This window comes from Dufourea novaeangliae, unplaced genomic scaffold (genome assembly GCF_001272555.1).
Source record: "Dufourea novaeangliae isolate 0120121106 unplaced genomic scaffold, ASM127255v1 scaffold65, whole genome shotgun sequence".
Lineage (NCBI taxonomy): Eukaryota > Metazoa > Arthropoda > Insecta > Hymenoptera > Halictidae > Dufourea > Dufourea novaeangliae.
This window is the reverse complement of record NW_015373961.1, coordinates 1548045-1576031: the sequence shown is the minus strand read 5'-3', so window position 1 is coordinate 1576031 and position 27987 is coordinate 1548045. Positions and strand designations below refer to the sequence as shown.

At 39.4% G+C, this 27987-nt stretch overlaps 1 protein-coding gene across 1 annotated transcript in view; it reads right to left on the bottom strand.

Moving 5' to 3' along the window:
* Window positions 1-27987, bottom strand: part of LOC107186533 (growth hormone secretagogue receptor type 1) — a 45742-nt gene that overhangs the window by 13928 nt on the left and 3827 nt on the right. The gene's annotated exons all lie outside the window — the stretch shown is intronic.

Here is a 27987-nt window from a genome sequence, read left to right as displayed (position 1 = left end):
CGATCAGCGGTGTCGCGATAAACTGGCACGACGCCCTGGACGCTATTATTTTTCCGTTGTACCTAGCCTGCGTTTACTCGACGTATCCGCCGTTTAATTAATTCCTTTCCGTGCCTTTCCGTTTTCTTTTTCTCTAGGAAGCCGCCGTTCTTTCGCCCATATGCCTTTCGCGAGCGCAACGGGAACCAACGTACACTTACTTGAATGAGGGCAAGGACCCTCAGGGATCTTGATTCCCTAAATTCACCTCGGTTTATTCCTTCTACAGCTGGTGGTCTCGTGTTTTTATTAGAGTCTCTCCATTCCCTCTACGATCAGACTCAGACGGAGATAGATGGAATCTGGTTTAATCGCGCATTATACTGTACATCAGTGGTTCCCAAAGTGTAGCGACCAGAAGAGTTACAGAATAAAATAAAAAATTCGTATTAACATATATTTATATTGTATTTGGGAAAGAAGATATATATGGGTCGCGGTTCCCCGGGGAGACGCGAGGAAAAAGCTGATTCAAAAGGGGGTCGTGGTTTCAAAAAGTTTGGGAACCACTGCTGTACAGTATCCTTTAAGAATAGCCTTCCTTTTTTTACAATTTCTGTACATACAGAATGAGTCAATAAGAAATACTATATAAAATAACTCACTACCTATTAGTTGCACCAAAAAACGTTTTTATGAATTTTATAGCATTTTAAGGGATGCATCGAATGGATACAATTACATCTTCTTACATCTTGGTAAACACAGCTCACCCCCGCTCCAATTCGTACTTTTATTACAATAGAAATGTTTCATGCGACATTATTCGTCGTTTATACATTTCTCGAAATTCATTGGCCGTATTCCCGGCTCGTTCTAAGTATAGAAAAAAGGATTTAGAAGAAAGTACCTAATAATAGATCTACAAAGTATTTTGGTGGGGGATCGCTAAGCCGCGATGAATTATCGAGCATTATGGAGTATTAATCCTCCCCGGTGTTCCAAACATATGTTTCTCGGAACACGGGGATTTCGTGGGACCTGTAAACATAACTAATACAACAGGGAATTTCACTTTAATCCCACCCACGAATGATAAGTCTCTCATTTTTTTCCATCAGAAATTCAGGAATAGACCGAACTCTCCTGGTAATCTGATAGTGTGTAATGCTGACGTGAAACGTTCACACGTGTTCTCAGCATCAACGAATCAGTATTGACCGCGTAAGGTCCCGTTTTACAACTAGACGACTCGTCAGCCATGAAAATCGCGTAGAAAAAAGTGTTGTATACAGCCGTAGATCGACGATATCCCGGAATTCCACGACATTCCAACGAGTGTATAGTTAATTCAACGTTTTACTCTTTTGCCATTTCCCATTAAGTATTCAGCCAGTGTATGTGTGGCTAGTTAACTAGTCCTTGGCGGATCACGTGTCGCGCAATGAACAAAAAAAAAACGAAAACAAAAGAAAGTCGTGTCTCCTTTTTTTGCTTGAAACGTGGTCAGATTTTCGACAAGTGGCCAGAATTCCTTTACGTGGCCTGCCAGGAATAGCGTTCATGAGGCGAATTCGGTTCTATCCAGGGCCTTGTATCGAGAAAATGCTGAACGTTTCTTATTCTTTCGTACTCCCTATTTCGTTTTTCTCGTATTGGTTCGAGCCACTCTCGATGGAACGTAGCAATAACAATAACGCGCCCGTCGTTTTCGCGGGTCGCGCGCAACAGGAAACGTCCCCTCCGGGGGCTTGGATAACTTCCGCTCGGGCGAAGCCACAGAACTGCCCCCTCTGCCTTTCCCACCTCGATCCTCTCGTGGCGGAAAATTTCAACAACGTACCCGTTCGTGAAAATCAAACGATCGAAATTTACTCTATGCTTCTGATGATTTTTCGCAGCCGTAACCTATGGTTTTGAAATTGTACGTTTGTACCCAGGGAAATTTAGGATTCTTAGGATTTTTAGGATTTTCAGAATTCTTAGGATTTCTAGGAACAAAAAACTTCTCTGGAATTTTAACATTTTAATCAGAAAGAGATAGAGAACAACAGTCATCCTCGAATTAATACAGTATCTTCATCTATAAAAATTCAAGTTAACTTTGTGTTCTGGTCGAGTCCATCCGGGTTTTCCCTCAACCCATTTCCGTCTAGAGGCCAACGAGTGGCTGCACGATGGTTACGGAAACTCGGCAAAAATTTTAGATCCTGCGGGAGGATACGGGAATGGGGGCGGAAGGGATGAAATCGGGTGGATCCAACCCTCGTTTCGCCACCATCGAGGGGATAGTCGATATAGTGAAATTATGTAAAAGGTTGTGGGAGTCCCTGAATGGTGCCAAAGAATATAAAAGGGAGGCGACACATTTCGGAGGGCCTGACTGGTGCGCCACTTTTCTCGATGAAACAAATCTGCGCGCGCGGCAGTAAAGAGAGCGTCTCGTAAGGGAACCGGTAATAACGATAATCCCAAACAATATTCGAGTTCCTTTAAGGGAAGAATACCTTAGAACTGAGACCATCGAACCGAGTCGAGCGGAATAAGCCCTGTCGATAAGGCTCCGTAACATATGTATTCTACTCCATGACGATTGCTATGGGACTATGAAATATGCTTCCGTCTTCTTTTATCTTCGTTTTCGTCTCGTATCCTCTGGGATTGAGATTGAAATTACATGAGGTCTACTAAAAGTACTTGCTAGTTACGTAAATACGAAGAAAAGTAATTGCTTTCTAGGTAAATATCAAGAAAAGTATAAGTACTTTCTTAGCAAGATCTGCATAAAATCTCCATTCTGTCGTCTTGAAACTTTAGTTTAGTGATTTTATCGTTTAGTAATTCTATAGTTGAAGTAGGAATCGATGGAAAACTTGAATGAGACTTCTGAAACTTTTTACTATACTGAATTTTCGGTGATTGGATATTTTATAAATGCATAAAATCCTCAGTCTATGAATGATATTCCCGACATGTACGACGCACACATCGGAAGATACACACACCCGGAGGAATAGACGCCTCTTGATGTCCACCGAGCCGGATGATTATTTCAAGCGATCGATTATCAACGGCGCCAGCACCCGCGATTCGGAATTTATGTACATTATCCTCGGCGAACATCCACGGTTTTATCAATGAAACGCGGGATCGGGCGCGTTGGATTTTCCATAGGAGGCCCCTGAACCGGAAATCATACCTTAACTCATCTCCCGTATCTGGCGTGGTTCGTTGCCACGAGCGTCGTACATTACTGGATGGTAAAAGCATCCCTTCCCATCGGGGATATGAAATTCTACAAGTATAACATCGGTTGACTAGTGATATTTCATTCTTAGAATACGCAACTGTTGATAATAATTGGACCATTGCATATGAAATTTGTTTTATTAATTATTTTGTTGTTTATTATTTGTTATTGATTCATTGAATTTTATTAGTTACACTGTAAATATTTACGTTTCGCCATTAAATACACGGATGTTCATATAATTGTTTTTGGAAACCTTAGTTCTTGGGAGTATGTTTTTAATCTGAAACCAATTTTTAGTAAATGTTATTCACTGCAGCCTTCTTAATTAATGCTTTTTTCTGGTAAAAAATAATCTCCGCCAAAATCGTAAATAACATTTTACGGAGTTTATCTTTGAAAGTGACTTGTTTCTTTTAACAATGGAAATTAGTCGAAGATCGTTTAAACTGAATTTAGACAGGGAAAATGAGGGTATCTGCGGGTCGAGACATTTACATAGCTTTGTTTAACATGTACAGCTACAATAGATCGTAAACAGTGAAATTATGTTACTACGGGATGAGATAAAGTTTGTATGTTCAACGTATACACTATCTGAGCAAACACGTGTATCGCAGCCACGTAATTCAGAGTTTATTGGGCTCACGTATGTTTGATGAACTTCAAGTCTAGAATTGAATTAATGTCTTCATCTAAAGAGCCTTACACAAGCAAATTTTATATTATTCTTCAATAACGAGTATACATTACTGATCGAAAGTTAACCTACTCCTGATTTAATACAAAAGGAAAATTTATCGACCATTCAAAAACACCGTTTGTCAAAGTTTTCGTTTTCACAAGAAACTGTTGGTTTGACAAAATAAACAGAGGCTGTTTTTGTTACAAGCCAGTCGATTATTGTTCGAATTCTGGGAACAATGTCCAGGGAAGCATTAATTCATTTCTGCGCCGTTTTATGCCTACGCGTTCGTCTGGTCAACTAAGGCTATAAATCCAACGAGATCACCCTGACAAACAACCGGATCGCCGAAAATACTGTTCAGATCAGGAGGCCGATAGCGAAAAATACGACGGTCCTTCTAAGCTGAGCCAGGCCTTATCGGGCTCGCTTGGGAAGACGCAACTTTTAGGTCCGACCGAATAGCGTTCTTCTCGTTAACGAGAATCGATAAGAACTTCATTGCAGAGGTTGCGGCAAGGATCCAGGGTACTACGCAAATTTCGATGAATTTCGTGGGTGTTATGGGCCGGTAGATAGAGCGAGATACGTCCAAAGTTAGGGGACAAAAAGACGTGTGTGGTCGATCGTGCTCTATGTTATAAGACTCTTCTTATGGCGGGAGATTCGAACTTTGGAATAATTTGGTGGGAATATCTATTACGTGGATTAAGGAAATGATAAGTAAAAATTCTTGGCTTTGCCAAGGTTTCAGCGATTCCGACGATTCTTCGTCGACAGTTTTATCTTCCTTCGTATCTAGCTTGCACGGCGGAGTCATTTTTAGTCTAGGGTGGAAAGCAAAGACGCAAAACAACTCCGCCTACGAAAACGCATTTTACGCGAGCACGTATTTGCATACAAGCCGATAACGTTTGCGTCCAATTCCGCGTCCTTGTTGCGGAGAAGACAGGATAAAGGCTCGCGGCGTTCGTTCGGAATTACGTTCCACCACCGTACCTGTTGTTATCCTCCCCACCCCCCAACCGTTGCTTGTTTTCCCAGTTGTAAATAGCATACGTAATCACGAGAGCTGCGGGGATGTTTATGCAAATATAAATTTTTCTGTATTCAGTTACGGGGACTGAAATCAAACGGACGTTTCATTCGATCTGGGAAGGGGTTCCTTTTAGCTCGAGATAACATGGAAAGCTGATTAAACTTCGTTAATTTGATCAGTATACGAGATCTAAACGATCGTATACAGTGTAGATGCATGAAATCCGCCGTCTAATAATCACATTTGTAATACAAACTTCTATCACCTCAATTTTTTAAAATGAAATTACATTTTTTATCCATCTATCTGTGTATCTTCTTTAAGAAAGTATTAGAGTTTTTCAAACAAAAATTACTCAGCAATCACGTGACAACAAATCGCAATCGAAAAACTGCGCAAGAAAACTTTCTTTATCTAATAAAAAATAAAGGTCAGCTCAATTGTTTTTAAATGAAATTACATTTCTTCCCCATCAATCGATTCATCCGTGTATACTCTTTAAGAAAGTAATAGGATTCTTAGGTCGAATATAGACTAGTTTAGAAGTTACGAATTTCGCCCCGTACGCCCAATACACTCGTCACACTGTGGCGATCGGTGTCACGTTCAACAGGGGTAGGGCCAACGGTGTCAAGATCGCCGGGGTCGCCGTGGATCCTGGTCTCCAGGCACCGCGGAAAGCTCCGACGAGATCCCATGGACGAAGCCGCGCGGCGCCTTTTCCCCATTGTATTTCCTGCCCGCGGAGGTTAAAGAGAATTGGAGAGATGGAAAGGCCGGCAGGACAAGAACGCGTTACGACGGCCCAGTAGCATTTAATGCTCCGGGGGCTCCTCGGTAGCCAGTGCCTCCTAAGAGCAACGGTAATTCGTAGCGGGTGGTAGAAGTTCAGGCCACTTGTTCCGCCCCTTTCCCTTCCCCCTTCCCACTCAACCTTGTTCACCAGTAGAGGAGCACCTTGCGCGCCGTCTGAACGTCGTGTGTGCCCTTCTGCTCTCCACCTTGCCCTAGCGTGGTGTGTACCTTCAAGGACTCCCCGAGACGAATAAAAGGCTCCCGGGCCATGGGACGCTGGGATTTATCAAATTAGGGGCTCATCCCCACCTAAGCGGACTACCCTCTAGCTGGGATTTTCGTGCTGATCGCAGAGCATTTCGGGGGGCAGTGGACGGTCTGTTTCGTATGGATTTGGTGTTGGTCGTGGGAAGAGAATGTGGCGGTTTTTGAAGGTTGTGATTCTTGGCAGGAATATTGGGTGTACAGTAAATGTTTGATGAGTGTTCGATAGCTCCTCGGCATTGAGCAGGAGAGATCTAAGCAGGAGAGGTGTAAAGCTGTGTCTATATTATTGTATAATAAAAGAGTGTTATATAAGATACTGTTATACAACTTTGATACACAATATGTTTTTATAACTTGTTTAATATGGTGTTAATAATGGCGTTACACCTGATGAATGACATGTAACTTGGTATATAAGACGAAAAATGTTACATAATATTTCTCTTTCTGTTCTTCTAACGAGTTTTATCACTTTGCTATACAACTTGTTATGCTATATAGTGTAGACGTGGCTTAACGCTGGCTTTGTAATGAGGTTTAGCACAGAAAGTTATTGAATTAAAAGATAGAACCTACTACTGTCTTTCAAATTTACGAAAGAAGAATCGGTGAATTCATGGTCCGTATTCTTAAGGGCTTACCGGGGGAGATTAGTTAACTCATTATTTGTATTTGACTATATTTTCCAATCATTTTACAGTTTCCTATTCATCTATCTACTGAATTTTTTGTTCAATTATATTGAGGGTATCGTTAACCTCTATAATGCATTATTCTAGGTCAAGAGAATACCACGTAAAAGGATTTCGGTACGTAAATTCATATAGTATATCCTCTTCATTATAATAAAATCACGGGTACAAAGACAAATTTTCTTCAAAACAGTTTGGAAAACGTGATGGAACTCTCCAGATGCCTCACACTCGTTTAGAATTGGAATTATATCAGTGTGCAGCGTTGGTTAGCGATGTGACGGTACAAAGGAATCGGTAAATCTGACTGGATCGAGCTGAAAATAAGCGACGACAGCTCGAGATTTGCTTTTAAATTTCGCGGGTCCGGCAATTGTCGAAGGAAATTTGTCCGCGTCCAGGGGACTGTTGTCTGGAAAAAAAAACGAATCGTCGCCGGATGGTTTCAGGCGGTGATTGGAAAACCGATAGCGACTTTTTTTTAAACATTTTTCCATGTCTATGGAATCTTTTCTGGTCTGTTCATGCGTTCCATGGCGGATCGCTTTTCCGTCCCGTTTTCATAACATCTCTACTGTAAGTCTGCAACCACTCGAACGTTCTAAAAAATTATCGACAAGTCTTTCTTGTGCTCTTCAGAATTTAATATAAAAATTATTACGGTGTCGTTCACTTGTTCAATTAAATTGTATCGAAAATTCGATACAGGTCTTATGTTTTATCTACCAGATGTACCAATTAGTCATTCAGCATTTCAGGTCACATTCATTATGTATTTTACAGAAAATAAGAGAGTTCGTTAACCTATAATAAATAATTGAGGCCGTCGTTGCAAAAAGGGCGCAAATTCTGATTAATTTAATTTCTGACAAATTAAAATTCTGCTTCTAATACTATTTCCCATTGCCATTGAAAATATAAAATACGCAATTCACTAGTAATAATCATTGACAGACAGTTAATTCAGATGAAATGTGTTCACATTTACGTGAATAACTCAATTCCCAATTCCCCGAATTGGGAACAGCGGACAAGGGAGGAGGGGGGAACATTTTTATCAAAGCGTAAAACGAATATGGTTCAGACGTTTCGTTCCGTTTCACCGTGGATATTTCTGCGATCATTCGGGAATTCACTTTAGCCTGCGTTCATCGTTCCCGTAACGAAACGGTTACCGATTGCAAGCGAACTCAATGCCGATTGTTGAACAGTGTCGACGATTTCAATGGAATGGAAACTATAAAAAAAAATGATTGTTAAGATCCATGGAAAAGTCTTGGAAATTGAGAGGTAGCTTTGGAGGTGGTGCACAGGTGCGATATATGTATACCAGGCTACTTGTGAGTGCAGATAACTTTCAACGACCTAATTTTTGTTGCAAGATGTACTTTTTGTAAGTCAAAATTTTATCTTCGTTCAAATGTTTGGAACATGTTGCTTTTACGCTCATCAATTTTCCGTACCTTCCTATATCACGAGTATCATTTATTAGTATTATCTACGGCCCTATTTATCCGCGTCGTACACTTTACACGTCATATTTCATTTTTTAACCTTATTCTTTTTATCTACGGGAACAGCCGAGGATTGTACGATCCAGGTATGTATATATATGCCCACGAAGCTCTGTTACGAGATTTACGTGTTTGCACGGGACAAACATATCCGCTTCCGGTCACAGTTTTCGCTTTCGTCGAGTGGGTCAGTGATTCCACGAACCTGTCCGATTGTCTATTGTGCCAACAGAATGCTGAGTAGATTCATGGACGTGTTTCACCTGAATTATGAATGAAATTTCTTCGAAACCCTTCTGAACCCCATTACATTCAATCTTAATTTTGTATCTCTGACTTGGCCCTTTAATTCATTATTATATTATTAAATTATCGAAAGTCCTCGTAAAGAATCAACTAGGAATTAGGAAATCGACATACAAATTAGGAGGAGAAGATATTTCGTGCAAAGCTAGATGGAAAATGTAGAATAACATTTTCTTCTATGTCAGTTCGTTTCCAGGAAAATCAAATAGAAATGTATTCGTCGAATAATGGAGATACTGAATAGGATTTCGCTAACGTGTCTGTCCATTACTCACTGTTTCCACTTGTCGTAAACATACCGATGGCGCGGTATTATTGGTTTTCTGTTTGATCTTGTTATAGTTTAACTGACCGTTCCCATCGAATCATAGCGGTGTATAGAGGAATAACACAACATTTCGATGATCTGTAAACATTGACACAAATAGAAGCAACGCTATAAAGTTTCAACAACGATTATTTTTAAAATGAAATAACCTATGAAAAATATTACATTCTACATTTTCGACTTCCTAAACTATTTTTGCACTATATTGTTGTCTTTACCACACTGTATAATATTTATTTATTCTTAATTTCCTGTTTAATTGTTAATATTTCTAGTTCTCTTTGTGCAGGAGCTACTGTATTAAACATCGTGATATACATAATTTTGAACTTATTATTATTAAACTTCATTGATATAATTTTAATAATTGTACATTATCTCATAATTCCCCACGAAATATAATTTTCCACGCACAAACACAAATTAGTGTCTTCCACGTTATAGAGCTCCGTCATTGTTGCTAAACTGCCTGTTAACGCGCCATCGTAACGCGAATCGAACTCGTTAAAAGTTTATATTACATTACGGTTTTTCTCGCCCGTGTAAACGCAAAAGCAAATTGGACTATGGAAATAAATTGCATTAATTCACACAAGAAATAGATTAAAGACGTGGATTGGTCAGCTTATACGAAAAATTTCTTATACCATAAAGAAACCTGAATGTGGGAAAGAAACAACTGTTTCGTCAGCCCATTTGAAATCGTGAAGTTGCATAAACTTCCATTGTCTAGTTATAATACATTATCTTCATTCCGAATATTTTGTTCGAATTATTCAAATTTTTGTAATTCCAGGGATTTGTTAAAAGTTTCCTAATCTCGTTTCGTTATTGCGAGTTTTTTCTTCCAGTCTGGAAATGTAAATATACATTATTTTATTTTGAGCTGACGAGGGCAGAATGTCGGAAAATACAGTGGTAGCCACCAATAGGTTTAAAAGTTAAAATTTCTGAGTCAATAGAATGCAATTAGTACGTGAATTTTAAACTTTCTTTTAACTAACACTACACGACAAAAGGAAAATCTTGTCGCACAGTGCATTCGAATGATACAATTTCGCAACAACATATTTGAACTACATATATGATCTGCTAAACATAAAAATGCTGAATTTTTATAAAAATCGAAAAAAAAAATTTTTACAATACTAAATTTCAAAAATGTTTTAAAATTAAGACTACCATATTAAATTCGGCATTTTAATTATATAAATTTAGGCAAACATCAGAAAATTATGAATTTCCACAAAAATTAATTTAATAACAACATTTATGCCAGTGGTGTTAAGTCTTCCTTGTGACTTTTGCATTTTTGTCAAGATATTCAAATTCAGCAAGCCCAAAACCACAAGAATACCCATTTATATGAAAATCCAATGAAGTTATGAGTTTTTGCCAGCTTTTCGGGAGAGACGACCACTGTGCATCGTCGCAATTTCCCCGATTCTCGCCTCGAGGGTATTGCTATAACGTGGAAAAACAGATTCTGTAGCTCCTCGATCATTCACGAATGATCGATGAAGACGGACGTGTTTCACGGGGACCGAGGCTTCGAACGGGCCGCCAGTAAATATCTCCCGAACGCGGAGTGGACCGTGAAACAAGGCTAACAAATTGTATTTCGCGCGGGGCTGACACGGAAAAACAATTTTCTTCGGATCGCGGCAACCCTCGGCGCGAAAAACTGTCTACCCCTTTGTGCTTTGCATTCAAATGGAAATTCCATGGCGAGAGCATCCCCCATGGAGAGTGTCTTTGCACATTTTTTTTGTCTCCCTTCCATGGATTCTCCTCTGTTTACAAATTGGCGAAAAGTCGTCTACGACAGGAGTGACGATCATACTGGAAACGGAAAAAGTATAAAGTGGTTCCATTTTGTGCTTCAGAAAAATTGTAAAACCTTTCAACTTGCAAGTTGTTTGAGACCAGTTTGAACATTCGAGAATTTTTAAAACAATTTTTAAAATTTTCAGAAATCCTTAGAGATACGTCTATATATCACTAGAGACTATAACATAAACTAGCCCAAATAAACTATATCCAATGATTCCTTATAAATACGAAAGGACTTACGATCGAACTTCATTCCTCAACCAGACGACAAAACAAATCCTAACATTTTCATCAAAATTCGAAGTACCACAAGATCGTTAATCGATCCTGGAGACCTAAATTCAAATTTTGCAAGCTGTTCTGTCATGATCGCGGTAAAGCTAGCACCCCATAAATTCCGTTTAACCCAACGGATTGTTGTTTCGACAGGCTATGGCTAGCGATTAATATTTATCGGGGATAGTGAGCATTTAATCGCGGAAAGATTCTCAGTTCTGACATCGTCACAGGGGGGATAATGTATCGGTGTTAGCATATCGCGCGGAGCTAAGTCGGCCTCTGTGTCGTAAATTCGGAAGTCGGCCGACTGGCTGGTACCGTGACGATATTTCGTGGTTCCCCTTCGGCCGCAGCCGTCGATTACGCGGGAATCGAGTGAACACGCCACACCGGAATATACGAGGCGAGCCCTGGTTCGATCGTAAATCGCCAAGTGGAACCGGCACAGGGAACCTCTGCCAACGATAATACAGAGGATCGAAACGTTTAACTTACGAATGGATACATGATGTCCATTAAGTGATTTGCCCCACGAGCCGCCATTTTGGTACTTGAGTTTGGTTCCGTTTTGGACGCAGAAGCTATAGTGCATTTGGACCAATGTATCGAGCAACGTGAAACGGGAATACTGGCTGTTGGATTTTATTTTTTTGACAGATCTGTCGACAGTGGATTTCAGGAATTTGTGATGTAGGGTAAATGTCCCGATTTATGCCACTGTCCCTAATACTGCTGTTTTCCTTATTTTGCTTACTGAGAAACGTAACGTATAAAGAAATGTGTATGAAATATTTTATCGTTAAATTGCGTCTTTAATTTAGATGAAAATAAAGAAGCATGTGTATTTGTCTGATAATTAAAAATGAATGTTGAAAAATGAAATTTGAATATCAAAAATGCGACTATGTAAGGAGAATGTGATGGAGGAATCATAGGAAAAAGGGTCTAAGACTTTAGGTACTCATCGAGTGGAGTAAAAAATGTCTAATCGATATAGGTCCTAAAATAAATCCTTTCGATGTAAAATTAACTTTCATATTTACGAGGGTTCTTTTACATTTACTCGATGCGCGTACTCCAAACAAAGAAGAAACGACAACCACTTTTCCACCGTCCAGTAACCACTGCATAGACAGTTTGAAGTAAGGGGTCACCGAGCCAGTCATGTCTGCTCCGATTCAAAACTGACCCAAAAACGTTCGATCGCCAATAGCACCGAAGCACGAGAGAAATTAAATAAAAGGAATGTCTCAGTACGATGTACGCTGTCCCGTTTCTCTTAATTAGTCAGCGCATTTGCAATCCGTGTGCACTCCGTGGAATATAATTCCGCTGAAAGTACCGGATAAGAACAGCCTTCGCTTTGTGTTCCCTTTTTTCTTTGAATAACGTAGGATTATCCACGAAGGTTTGAGTCCATATAATTTAACGGAATGTTTCGTGTGTTATGTGGCGACAGTCGTTCATTGTAATGAATCACGCAGAGAGGTAGAGCGTTAAATAATACAACATTGTCTAGAGCCTTTAACGTTGGGGGAATAGTACCATTTTTTTACCACTCCACAATTTAATTAAATTACTGTAGAGGGACGACAAATTCAGATTGCAATAATTCATCTACATAAATAATCCTCATCAAAAATTGTAATATAAACAAAATTCTCGGATCATGTCTACTATTCTATAAATACTGTACTTAGGTATATTTTATGCGAAGTAAGACCACAGATGGATATTATGTTTCCTATAATATTTTAGGCGGTCATAGTACTATTATTTCTTTATAAAATAGTTCAAATTCACACGTAATGTATAAGAATACCCTTTAATGTCTCATGATGGTCCCACATGAAAACGGTACCAAGAAAGCTAAGTTCAATTGCAAAAAATTCGTTTTTTCGATTGCAACACCAGGAAATCCCCCCGGAACTTTCGTGTATACATATATACCCGGATTCTGATTATCTTAATATATTCAACGGCCACTGGAACGATAAATATGGTAAACAAGCGGCGACAAGCCCGCCAGGTATGGAGCATCGATGTTCGATATCTTGGCAACTTCCGAGCGTTCGTCAGTTTCCCCGCAAGTAAATTACACGCGGACAAATTCCGTTCATGCGGGTGAGCCCTGATCATACGGGAGCGCCCGAAAGTTTCACAGAGTTCTCGGTGATACGAAATCTCGGTGCAAGTTCCTTAAGGGTGTTTCTATGTACCATGAAGGTCGATATCGTCCCGTTACCATCGGTATTCAATTTCAGTAACAAATATTAGTTCCTTCGAAACATTCTGGTATTCTTCTTGTCCATTTTTCGACGACAATATGGGGAATTTCTATGTACCAGTGATATACGATCGGACGCATTGATTCACGTTGGACAGATGAAATAAGGCTCTACAGAATAATGGCCGTTATTTTGTGCATGGATAAATGTTACAATAAAAGATTGATAGATAGATCTTATCAAGCTACATCTGTTAACCTTTTGACCGTGGGCGATTTATTTGGTTCGTCGTTCGGTAGATGAAACCCGATAGTAACATGTCCCGCGGAAATTGACAAAAAATACAAAACCGGATTTCCACGTAGCCTGGGGCCGTATGGTTAAGCAAATCGGATATCGAAATTGGTAGCAGAGATACGAGAAGCTGATATGCTTAAATGTACTGTGGTCTTCTTTTTACGATTATAATGATTCGACGTATGATTACACGGTTGAAAGTATTACTTAATATCGACTGGACGTATATTTTTATATAACATACATTAAAACCCATTAGTGGGGGATCTGATAAAGTTCAGCAGAAAACATTAAGAGTATTTTTCTATAAAAAATATACATATGTATCTAATTGGTGTCGATCATATTGTCGTTTATCTGTAGTTTTCACGAATTAGCGCAACAGTTTTGGATCAACAAACATAGACGTTTCGAAGAATCATCGAAGGATTATGATTTCGTCGAATCCCTAAATCCGTTCTACTTCGGTTTGATGTTTAAACGAGCAACTTGTTTGCCGATCGAGGCTATTTCAAAGGCAGTAAACGGACGACTCGGGGTGATAAGCGGGACAAGTGGCCCCTGTGAAAACGAGTTCTATGCACACACCGATTGCGTCATTTTCATTAAATTCCGGCTGGTTATCAACGCGACAGGGGGTTTGCAGGAACACCATCGTTCGAGCTAGAGAAACTGATAGAGCCCGCTTGACTTCTTCATTATCTATTTGGGTTAGCTCGTCGTGGACGTGGATCCTTGTGAACCCCACTTTATGTAGATTCGAACGATTTCGAACTCGACATCCGACGAATTGAATGGCAACTTACAGGATTCACTTGAAATACCTACGTGAGGCATTGGTATTGTCATGCAAAATTCTGTACGCGATTCAAGTTTCAATTTTAACCGTGACTTCGATTCCTACTTCGACTCTGACTTTGAATCTACTTTATCGACTTTCATTTGCAAATGGACTTACGCAATTAAACCTGCAGAATAACATTGCTATCGAATTCCACTTCAACTTGGTCTCCGACTCGAACTTGAATCCGGATAATGAATTCACTCGTCCCAAATGCTGATAAGTAGGTTGCGGATGTTTATGAATTTATAACGCCCCTTAGCATGGAAAATTCAAACGAACAAAGGTTTCGATAAAGTTTCATTCTATTTATTGTTAACACAGAAGAACCTGCAGCGGAGAATTTAAAAGTCTGTCTCATTTTAATTTTTAAATATTCCTATCGAAAATCGTGAATTTATAAATTTATATATTGTCCGTTTTACATTGCACTGTGGAAATTCTCAATAAACGATCCTGAATTCTGCATATTTCATAAATGGTAACAGTTCACATTGAGGGATTATCCAGAAACTAATCCTTATTCGTAATCTCCACTTGCTGTAGATAATTTTTCTATCTTCACAAGACAGTATCGAGTAATTACACGTTGGTCGAGGTAAAGGTGATTGAAGCTTCCGTTTAAAGGACCTCACGAACCGAGGTTGACCCTCGAGTACAATAAGGGTCGAACTTGTTTACGTTCGAAGGAAGCAATAAAACCATATTATCAATGAACACAACGAAATCCAATATCGGTAATACTAGTTCCATGGCCCGAAGGGAGAAAGCAATTTTCTAGCAAAACTTGATTTATAATCTGAGTTTCCTCCTTTGGTACTATAATATTCCATTTAACACTTGACGTTAGTTTTTTCAAAGAATGAAAAACAAACGATGAAATGATAGAAAGGATCCCATTAACTAACATTAAACATGGCTGCTGTAGGGAAGTAATGTTCGTTGACTTTGACTAGATACAGAGAAATCCGACGTGCAATTGAATCCAGGTGAAAAAACCGAGAAAATTACTTCAGAAGAAAAGGAAGAAGATCAATGTTCTTCTTTTTACGGCTATTTCAATTGAAACATCCTGCAGACAATATATATCATGTGCACTTTCGTTCCATTTTACGTCATTAATTACCAATATGATTATAATTCTCAGTCTAATTACCAATATAATCTGTTATTAATATCATTCGACACCTGTCCACTGATCTTTTCGACCGAATGTGACAAGAAATACCTGGGGTGTGCGACAGTATCGACAAAAGTGCGTCGACGTTTCATGAATTTATCGCGACTCGTTTGTCAATACGGTCATAATGTGTCGGACGTATGATCGTAACGCGTGCAGACAGGTGTTCTATTCCGAGCGAAAGGCTTTGTCGCTGGGTGCAGCAGAGAATGGGACTCGAAGTGAATTATTTATTACTTGCATTAAAATAATAATAACTGGTAGAATGGTGAAAGAACATGGATCTAATCAGATTATGGTTTCATGTGTTTATCACAGAGAGAATGCACCTGGATAAACGTTACAGGATTATGTATACAAGATTATATTATTCAGAAAGAATATATGTGTATTACTAAAAAAAGTTCTAAAACTTACGAAAAGTTCCGTTGTATTAATAGAAAGCAAATGTGACATTTATGTATCCAGAAAATGTTAACTGTGCCATCTTTCTAGAAAACAGCGCAACGGAATCGTGCCGTTAAGCCAGCTATTTTCGCGCGTACCCAGTGACAATTTCTTTTGAAAAATTACCCGTTGTCGCGACGCGTCAGCGTATACGTGACTAAATAAAAAACAGAGGGATCAGCGGACGACACGGTCCATTTTGCCGGTTGTGAACACGTCAATCCCATCGACCAGAAAAATATCGTTTACCCTCGATTCAACTGGACTTTATTTTCCTTCAATCAATCGTAAACCATTATTTTTTTCTAGTCTTTTACTGCCCGGTATAAACTTAAACAATGGGACCATTTTTTGGTAACCATACGAAAAGTGACGTAGGGGAGACTGGGAAAAGTGAGCTTGTTTAATTATTTATTTGAAAATAAAAAAATTCTTGTAACATAATGAATTTATATAATATAATGATAATTATGCACATTCAGGTACGAAACAATGAAAATTCATTTAAGAAATTAAGAATTAGTTTTTAGGTACCTCCGAATGTTTTTTTTTCAAATAACTTTTTTGGATAAATGAGTCATAAACATACTATCCTAACATAAATATTCTGCCATTTTGGAAAAAAATAAAACTAATTTTTATTGTAAATTTAGTATAGTTAATTACAATGTAATGTTAATTGTAATTGTCCCGCAATTACATTGCAATTACATTGTAACTGTGACTTGGATTTTGTAAGATTACATTTTTCCCAACTCTGACTCGAACAAGAAACGTGGAAATAATGAATGGACTGACTGACGCGGCGAGAAATATTATGTTAACTCGGTGTCTGAACGGTAGGGCAGAGAAGATAAAAAAAATGTGATTCATTGATCACGGTTGGCCGTGATCACAGGCCATTCAACGGAGAGAAACGCGAGTAGTTCTTCGTGGGATCTTCATCACCCCTCGAAACGTCGAATCTCTCGATGGAATCAACAGGGGTGTGTCCGCGAATACGGGACAGATTTTTTCCTTGGATTTTCGCTACACATCGCGAGAGTTCACCGCGTAGGAGGAGGCAACTAATTGCCATTCCCTCGCCGGCCACGCGATATTCCGTTTCAGTGGAATGTTTCGTAACGATCTTTGAGCAATTCGAACTACCGTTGATTGCTCGTTCAAAAGAGAGAGGGAGGTCAAACGACGAGACGAAACGGAAATATCGATGGGAATTCAGATGAGAGGTTTTCGATCTTAATATTAATTCCTGATTCGTTTTTAATGTACAGTGTTTTTTTTTTTTTAAATGTTTTCTTTCTGGTGAACTGCACTGGTTTCTGAATTTCTAGGGTTTATCTGTGAGTTCTAGAAGATTGTGATTGTCCATTGTTTGTAAGTCATTGCACAGCAGAGTTGAATGCAATTTTATTCGAATAATATATAGTGAAATGTATCTAAGGGCGTCATCCTGAGCTTTAAACAGTTAATTAGATTAAATTATTCTTTGCAGAAGAGTTTATTCTCAGTTGAAAGAAAAATAAGGAAAGTTTAATAATCTTCAGGGTGTCCGGGACCAGATTTCATTTGAAGGGTAGCAACATCCCACGTCACGCCACCACCCTAACGGAATCAGCCCCTTTAGGGGCTCGTAAATTTCCTTTAGCTTTTCCCAGTTGAGCCACGTGCACCCATTGGTATATCTGGTCCTTACGGAAGGATTGAAATTCTGGGAGGGTGTCCCGCCTCGTCACGGATATCAGGATGGTTCGATATAGGGCAGGATGAAAAATTAGATGGATCTTCACTGAATAACCCCGGGGAGAACCTGTGGATCGGTTACTAGGTTTCTTCTTTCTTTACGAAATTCCTCGGTTACTTTGAACCCGGATATAGTTGGATCCTTAGATATACAGGATGTTTCCACTTTTTTTTATGTTAAAAAATATAATGAAAAATATGATACGTTTCACTAAGAAGAGAACAATATAAACTAGTAAAACCATTTGAAAACCAGTTAGGATAAATAATAAATTAGGCTGTTTTTAAAAAGCGAAAAACATATGATGTTCCAAATAATAGAATTGGTTTCTCATATATAAGCACTGAAATTTAAAAACGCATTAATAAGCTACCTGACAATATAGTGTTAATTTCCGATTTTCTGAAATAGGAGTAACAGTACCTTATTCTTCTGTTAACTACTAATTCTATTAACCAATGAACTGTAACTTGAGTGAACTAAATTGACACGTTTATTTATCTTCGTATAAACAGGCTATTATTGCTATTACTGTAAATACCGGTCTATCAAAATCGTGCAGACAAAGTGTAATGGCGACGCATTAGGCAACGAGGCAGAAGTTTATTAAAGTGACAAACGACTTTAAGGTAAACCGTCTATACCGTCAAAGCCAAGGAGTTGTTTGCAGCGCAAACACAGCTCTCAGAGTAGTCACGTTTTCTTTTCTCGCGTTTCAGAGACATTTCCCCCTGCGGGTCTGTTTGCACTACGGCGGAATATTGTCGGACGGTTGTCCAAAAGCAGGAATAGAAGAGGTCTTTCTATTATAAGCTGCAACAATTGTTTCCTCTCCACCGATTGGTAAACTAGGACGATGATAATGGAACGTAAATAGCTGACGGTAATTGCTATTAGCTGGGTGGATCGAATGACTCATTAAAAAAGGAATCGACGATTTTTATTAAGGAAATTAATGACAGACTCTGAGTATGGAGAACGACGATAAATAAGGCTCGTTAAGAAGCACGTGATTGACCGTTCAAGGTGTCCACGAGTTTAGGAATCAAACTTTCTTATATAAAGCTGTAGCATAACAATATTAACATTTAGTGGAATTTTGTTGAAATTGTAAACATTTCAAACTGTTAGAAATTGTACTGGTCAGTAAACTGCTGGTGTTTAGACGTATTCATATTTCTAGAGAATATTATAACATTTGTTTTCTATTTGAACATAAAACCAGTGAACAAGGCCTAGTGATTTAAATTCGGGACACCCTGTATATTCCACTATTTATGACTTAAAAAACGAGGTAAATTGTGTCTGGGTACGTACGGCCTTTTTCACTGTGGCAGTCAACGCGATAAGGTACATAAATGGGCTAGTTGCAGATACCTCCAAATTTTCATTTCTACAACTCCCACTTTATTACTATTGTTTAAATATTTACAATTAATTGTATCTCAACCATCCCCTGAATAAACGCCTCTGTAATTCCAGTCTCTGTGAAATGGCCTACCAAAATATTGGCTCACAAGAATCACTGTAATATCATCGCTGACCGAATTGCCTTTTCGCGTCGAACCGTTTCATTTTCAACGATCTACAATTCAATTGCACGAAGGGACCGACGCTGCGACGTTTAGACAGCAAGGGGAGGCAGAGAGGTTCCGACAGTCGACCCGAAATTATGGTTTCGATCGCGCAGGGGTCGCAGCTGTTGTTCCCGACGAGGCTTTCCTTCCCTCGACGGGGCCAGCAACCCGACGACACGATCGCGACGACGGTCGTTAGCGGAGTTCCTCGTAAAAGAAACAAACAGCAGATGCCGCTAACAAGGCGCGAAACATCCACGAGAAGAAATAAACGGGGCCGTAATGACTGACGTTGGCATTTTATCGGGGATCCTCGAGTAAAGAGATGGGGGATGTGGAGGAGGGATGAGACGTCGATCGAGGGACGTCCTCGCGTTTCACCCGCGGGGTTCGGTTTTATTTTTAAAAATACGATCCTAAGTTCTACTCGCCGACGACGTGTAACTCGAGGCCACCAATTTAGCCTTAACCGATCGTAAATCGGGATATCCAGGGTGACTGCTGTTAGACAGTACGAAAATAAAATCATTCCTCCTACTGGATTAGGATCGATAGACGGCCTCTTTGTCGCCCTTCGTCGCCCACGAACTTCCAAATTGGACAGATCATGGTAAAATACAGTGGATGCAGTACTAATCTATTGTTTGCCTCGAGATGGCAATACTATGATATTTCAATTTAATGGGGGAATATTACTGTTCGTAAGTATTAGGATACGTGGTCTGTATGAAAAATATGTGAAGCTTCATTAAAATGATACATTTCAGGCCAGTTTTATTAGTTCATATTAGCATTGGACAGGTGCCCCAATTATTGCCTTAAGATTAGTAGAGTAACTTTGTTTAATCATTTTACGTATTGATAACCGTGTTGATAATCGGCTCAGTTTGGAACATAAAATTATTTAATATCTCATTCATTAAGAAAATAGTTTTCCACGTTAAATATGTAGTATTAATTAATTAAAATCTGAGCGTAATCCCGGTATCCCTATAACTGTCACCTCAAAAATTGAAAAACTGTCACCTCAGAAATGAAAAGACGGGAGTGTATATCCCTGCAATTTGGATCGGTACAAAGACGTTTAATATTTCAGGTTATTTTAGAACTCGTTTGTACCTTCTAAAAAATGGGGACAATAAGTGAATTAAATTATTACCGACAGAGTACACATGGATACACAGGATTTTCTAGTTTTCACGTAAGAAGACGTTTCAGCAAAAAGTGGACGCGTTACTAGATCGTCTATTTTAACTTTACAACCCCCAGGGCAGACTTTTTTTTCTCCTTCGGGACCGGTAGTAAAACTAGCGCGAGTTCGTCATCGCGTTTCATTGCGAGCATAAATCACCGTGGCCGCCGAAAATATACGTATTTCCCGTCGGGCGAGCCGCGCAGTCGCGAACAATAAATTTCAACCGGCCAACGACGGGGATGTTCGTCGATCGAACCCTCTATGATTTACGGTTTCGTCCGTGGAACATGGTTTCGCTAACTCGATCAGAATCAACTCTTATTTCAGGTGAAACGCCGCCCGGTCCCTCCTGAACGTGCGATGTCTGTGTAGTGTAGGACCTGTTCCCCTTGAGAAACGCGACTCTTTATTGTCGGTCTGGAAATTACACCTTCACAGGTTAAACAGACGAACGTATTGGTAACACGTATTGGTAAAATGTCTTGCATATGAATTTCAGTCTTGGAAGATGATTGTGTACAAATGGTTATGATTAGATTTCGAAAGTGTCTGCAAATTCACAATTTCAGATCAAGTACAGGGTGCCCTAAAAGTCACTGGACCATTTAAAAATAGAATAATTCTTTTATGTATTAAACATTCACGTTTATGCTTTTATAAACAATAAATATATTTCTGGGAAATTATTTTTTGACAGTGGGTGGTGGCTCTTTCTAAAAAGTTATTTTATTTTTAAATGGTCTAGTGACTTTTGGGCCAACCTGTATATGTAAAAATTAAAATGGCACGGAATTTGAATTATGATATTATTTTTTTCATATACCCGTGTATTGATGAGTTGTAGCTCCGAATCGAAGCTATCACGTTCTCATATGGTCAACGTTTTCAGACTGGCGTCAAAGGGTATCGATTACGTGAAATTCCCAATGAAATACAGCGTTCAAGCTCAAGCTTATCTGGCTTCAAACGCTATCCAGACGTTTTCCAAGATCTTCATGGAGCTCGTATATCTCATTGGAAGCTCGTCTCGCGTGAAATGAGAACTTCTGCGACCCTTCTGTCTCGATTTAGCGGTCAAACTCACGAAAACAGAATCTCGTGCTCCAGTTGCACTATCCGAAGTCGTAAAAGCTTGATTCGAACCGGGGGGACATCGTATTTTACACCGGTTTAACCACCCACTTACACGACTTTGTCGAAGAGAAATGTATAACAATTGTACAGAGATTCTAGAGAGCAGTCCACTGTTCCAGGTACAATCGCGAAGAAGATCCTTTGGGATTACGTTGAAAGCTGAGAATAATACTTCTCCATGATGAATGTTCCGAAGCGGACCCGAGTACGTCGCACTCATCGAGACATTACTGTAATCTCAAAACGTCCATAAATTCAACAATTCGGTCATTCACTGCTTGGTTTACCTTACCTGTTTTCAAAAGTATTTTCTTAAGTTCCAACGCAATTCGTGAAACACGCCAATTCAATTCCGAATATATACCCCTTTTCGTTTCGTTTCCGGTTCGAGTTGAAAAATCATAGCCGTTCAATGGTGCTCTATACTCGACTACAAGTTTCGTCGTCTTATTCGCGCGGGAACTTGCGGAACGGCGATGGTGTTACGTGCGAGGAGCATCAATGAGGAACAATTAGGAAGCATTCAGGCACTCGACGAGGATCGAATCCCAGTTTCTTCCCTCTATATCTCTCGAAGTTGTACGTATTTCGTCGTTTCTCTATCCTACCTTAATCCTTTCGTGCTGTTCAGGGTGCAACAAGACCCCCAAAGGAAATTCCAGAAAACGTGGATTCTATTATTTATGCAAATATCGCGGTAGTGTCTATTGTATACTCGACACCAAATGGAGACAATGCCTCGTCGGGACCCAATAATCAAATAATCTTCGATGGATTTTACTCTGTAGAAAGCTCTGCACACGGTTTCAGGTCACAAACTGTTCAATAAGGCTTAACATAGGTGCTATACGAATGAACATTTCACAGAAAACGAGGGATTGTTAGCGGTAACACGCATTGTCGGTCGTTACAAGGCTTTTTCGCGGGACACTTCGAGCACGGGGAACAGGCGTGAAAGCCAGGGCGATAAAATCGAAATTTTACGACGTCAATAATCGCGGTTGCACGGGAAACGGCGAGCGCGGTGCTATTTAACGACCCGACGGGCGTGTTAACAGAATGAAATTGGCCTGGTCGAACTGTTTTCCGATGATGTCGCGCCGCTAATACTATCTGTTTGTAATTGAATTACATGTCGATTGAAAACCAGTTTATTCGCTGAATGGACCTGTTGGCCCGGTCGAAGGTTATTTTAGAAGATAATATTAATCACTGGTAACTATATAATTTCCCCAAATCCGTTGAAATATTAGGGTGTTCCAGAAGATATTTGAAAACTTTGAACGTTACTTTATTAAGTAACAAACACGTGATAATTTCAATCGTTAAATTGCAAGATAAGTAATTTTTCTCAACTTTGAAGTAAAATTACCAATTTGCTTAAATAAATGCGATTGCCTTCCGTGAACAAATTTCTGAATCACTCTAAATATTCAATATTCCGTTCTTTTCAAATATGGGAAAAAATTTTATTTTGAGCTTCCAACTTACTTAATCATGAGGGATCACTTCGTTATCAATTATATCTCACCACTAACGAATCCACCACGATACCCATGATCTTCCGTTACGATTCTATAAGCGATTCGTTATCTCTCCCCAGGTTAACGTTAAAACATTATGGATCGACTGTCCAAAGTGCTCCTCCCAGTCACGTTCTCCAATTAGTCCCTCACGATTGAGAGGCGAGTCTAATAGGAAAACGAATAAAGTCGCGAAAAGGCGAAAAAAAGCAGCGAAACCAGTGGACGTTAGAATACAGACGACTTTATTAACGGAACGTGGCTCCCCGGTAAGCAAGCTCTCGATGAGCAAGAGGAACCCGAGGAATGCAAGGGAAATGACCCGTAGTTAAAATGACAGTGATGACGTCAACTTAAAGGGGTATTTCCATTCGGAGTGGAAATATTTTTAAGCTATTTTTCGAACGAAGAATTAATGGACCAAAGAACTTGTAGTCTTTCGCACATGGTTGATCACATTTCAAGGAAACAGTAAAATTTTTGTGAAATTCATACGATAAAAAAAAACGATTTTTTGACCCCTCCGAATGGGAGTACTCCTTAAGGGGAACAGTGTTCGCGTCTAATAAAGCTCGGACACCTAAATGCTATTCTCATTGCCCATCCCCCAAAATGCACCTATCGCCAAACATATACATAAGCACACGCAGAACACCCTCTCCACGAAACGTTCGCTGCATGATTCCGCCCCCACCCCTAATTCTTGCATTGGATCAAATCGTTCCTTGGCTCAGAAAGTGCCACTACGAGCACCGATGCCTCGTCATTGATCAAAAAAAGAAGAGTATAATACCGTGTTTCGGGACGATCGACCGGGGGGTGACTACTCGAAACAGGAGATTCGATGTTGGATAGGGGGTGCTCGTTTTGGAACGAGAGACTGCTTCGACTCTGCATTGGTCCATGCTCATATTGCACATGGGGACAAAATGAACTTATGGTGACGAGAAGTCGACACTATTGTGATGTTGTAAAATTGAAAACCCGTTAATTAGTGCTATTTTTAGAGTTTAAGGAAGAAACCATCATTTCTAGCTAATGATGTATCTTTTTACTTATTTGCTTGTAACTTGTGAACTACGGAAGAAATCGAAAAAAAGTTTAGACTAATTTTATATAAGTTGTTGTTGTCTATACATCGGTAAGAAAAAATTTTCAAAGCGTCAAATTGTGAAATGTTGATTTCTACATATATTTACGAATGACCAATAAATTACAGGAAACTGAGTCGACAGATTTTGTTCGGTGGAGAGATATTAAAAAGTGAGGAGTTTATTTCTTTCGGTCGGTTAAAAGTAAAACAAAAAATCTTCAGCTATAAGAGAACCACGGAAACTCATCCGATGGACTTTAATTCCCTGCAGAACGCGCAAGTTTCACTTACACTCTCCAGTGAAGTTCACGTATAAACAGAAGAAAATAGTAATTCTACTTTGAACAATACTTTCGTGTGTGGTTGTAGAATATTGGATCGCAGAATATAATGTTCGAGCATCGGGGGCGCGGTTTTGTTTCGTTTGTTTTCTAGAAAGTATCGGGAAGTTCGTGAAACTGGGCGAGGGAACAAGCGGGTGAAGAAGCCGGAAAGAAAAGAAACAAAATCGTGGATATACGATGAAACCTTGTGGTGTATATATATTTATCAAACTTCGTGTTTGTTGGAAGAAACACGTCTCGTTGAGAAAGAACGAAGGTAGAGAATATCCAGGTAGTGTGTAAAAAGGTGAACACGGAGTGCAGCGAGGATAAATCAACCCGAAAATTCTCCAACACGATACGAAAAGCAATTGCGAGCTGTGTGAGACTAACGGCGACGAATAAATCTAAGATTTTTCACGCGAAGGAGGAGCTGGTTTAGACTTAAACTTCTTCCGGGTGAAACATTACAGTTCAACCTTCATTTCCTCGGAACATGTAGCAAACGTAGCGGGATACAATATATGGATCGTCCTTAGACCGTAGATCGGGGTAACCTTAAGGATTCATTTAAGATTACGAGACCGTCCCTTTGGAACTGATTAAATTTTATCTTCCACTCAGAAGATTCGAGAAGATATGCGATCTACGAGTACGGTGTCAACTTATGGCCCTCAGAGTTTAATTAGTTACACGGAACTTTAGATCGAATTTTATAGATTCTTCTAAACCAATAATGAAGTTCGTCTTTCACTTGTGTCCAGCTTGGAATTTCTAGATATGGTGAACGTAAACACTTTTGAACTCTTCAATTATACGTTACTCGTATTTGGATTCTTCACAAGTGATTTATGCAAAGATCAACACAATTGCATTCCTTTAAGTTCTGAAATATCCGTGTCTCCTACTCTTTAGTCAAAAAATAGAGATAAGTGACTTATGCGAAGACAAATATAATTACACTCCTTCGAATTGTTAAATTATACAGTTCTCTTATTTTTTGTCCAACACAATATCGGATGATTTGGGTCTTCAGCAGATGATTTGGGTACTTGAGAAGTGACTTAGGCGAAGACAAACATAATTACACTCCTTCGAATTGTTAAATTATACAGTTCTCTCATTTTTTGTTCAACACAATATCGGATGATTTAGGTTTTCAGAAGATGATTTGGGTACTTAAGAAGTAACTTGCGCGAAGACGAACACAATTGCACACCTCTAAACTGTTAAATGCTATATTACCCCGGTATTTTCTGTTCGATAAATGTCAAGATGCTTCAAGTTCTTCGGAAGATACGCGAGCATCTGCTCGTCGAGAGGTAACTGGGGCCTGTTCCTCGCGAGCGTTAATCCTCGATCGCTGAAGATTCCTCCTCTTGTCGACATAACTCACCGCCAAGAGTGTTGTTGCTCGCTGGGGAGAGTGTTCGGGGGGTGTAAGGAGATCATGAAGTTCGCGTACGATAAAGACCACGCCGGATTGCCGACGTACGTTCCTTGGAAATCTTCTTAAAGCTCGTCGACACTCCCCAGGGAGACGTTCTCGAGTCGACGTGGCTTGTCTTTCACCGGTGAACGGATCTCACGTGATCGTGGAATTTACGAAGGGTGTGATGTTACATGGACTTACGAAGCGGGTTGGTTAATACGTGTATCGTGAAGAAAAAAAGAACGAATTAAAATTTCTGTGTCGGTCACCAGTAACGAGGGGTTAACCCTTTGTGGGCAGAATTTTCAGTTTTGAATTTTTTCATGATTTTGCTTAGATAGCTGAAGTGAAGCACACTGAAAAATGATATTTCTTCTGCACAGAATACTTCGACTTTCCCTCCTACTATTATTATTATTCGAATAACTTACATTGATCATGAATGCATAGGATTCAGCTTTTTCTAATCCTGAAACTATAAATAAACTGCGGATGTTTCACGCGTTGAACTGACTGACTAAACAGAAATAGACACCCCTGATATTGATTTGTATAATTAGGGACTGTCCGAACACTCTTTACGACTGAACTTGATAGCTTTGAAAAATTTCACGAGGCTCGTTCCAGCGACTTTGTATTTTCTGTTGGCAGCATTTCAAGACATTCTCACGCTACCATTCGAATTACTGCAGAATTTATTCATCTTAATTATTTAATGCTGCTATGAAGTTTCTAATCCGGACAGCGTAAAACCTTCATCATTGTCAAGTGTCGCATTAAATGATATTTTCCTACGCAGCCATCTGTCGAGATAAGTTTAATGAATTTCACGGAGCCTCCGGCTTCCGATGGAAGCTTTGAAAGTTGAAATTTTACGCTGGCTAATGAGAACGGAAATTCTCATGGAGAACGGAATAAGCAAGAACGTAATTAATTACATACACAAACTGCAACTCCTCGCGTAATCACGCGTGTTAATAACTCAACAGGGAAGCCCTTCTATAAATGCTTGCGTCGGATTAATATTTTTCGATGGGGTTATGGATAACGTTCTGTTTTTTGTAACGCATCGCAAACAAACAGATGAACGTTTTTAAACAAAATCGAATTAAAGCTCTCTTTGATATTCGATGAAATGAATTTCCATCGGAGAATTTGATACCCCCGTACAGGAGGATTGCAAACCGTGAATATAAGTGGAAAACATTTTTGAAGCCACTGCAATTGTTTCTGCATCCTCTAGGTATGACAAAAATTAAAAAAATAAAAAGACACCTCGTGATTCTCTTCCGAAGTTTCGGTTTTCTCCGTTCGTACGTCCGTACGGAAACGAGGTCAGACGATTTTCCTACGTTAGAAGAAACACCTCGGTACTTTTGGGAACGGGCGTGCACTTTAGATAAAAGGTTGCATTTAGTCGCGAACCTAATGCGGTTCGACTTTAACTGTCCCAGGGAACGGGATATTTCGCGTAAAGTTAATACGAAAATACAATGGGAATGCGATTGACAGTGCGAGGGTGTAGGCGATTTAGCAGTTAATCGTTTGCGGATTTGTATAGCGCTGGAGTTGATACACAATACAATAATTGATTACAACGTTTTCTGATACAATCAACAGATAACGAGTTATTTTAAAAAAAAAGGAAGATAAAGATAGTGTCATATTAATTTCTGTATCAGAGATTTAATGTAAGGTATATATACCACGTAGAGAAGCATCTATGTATCATTTTTCACAGCAAACTGGGTTTCGCGCGCAAAAAGATGACGGCCATCTTAGAAACCGTTGAGCCACCGACACTGTTTATAGATTCTCTAACACTTACTTGATTAACTGTATGTTTTGCATACCAAGTTGACAGAATACTTTTTACTGCATTTTATCTTCCCTCTGCCATTTCTCCTAAGAAGACAATCTTTTCCAAAAGAAACATCCTGCACGAGACCACGTATAATAAATAAGAACGTTCGAAGAAATTCTCACGCGTTATTACTCAACGAGTA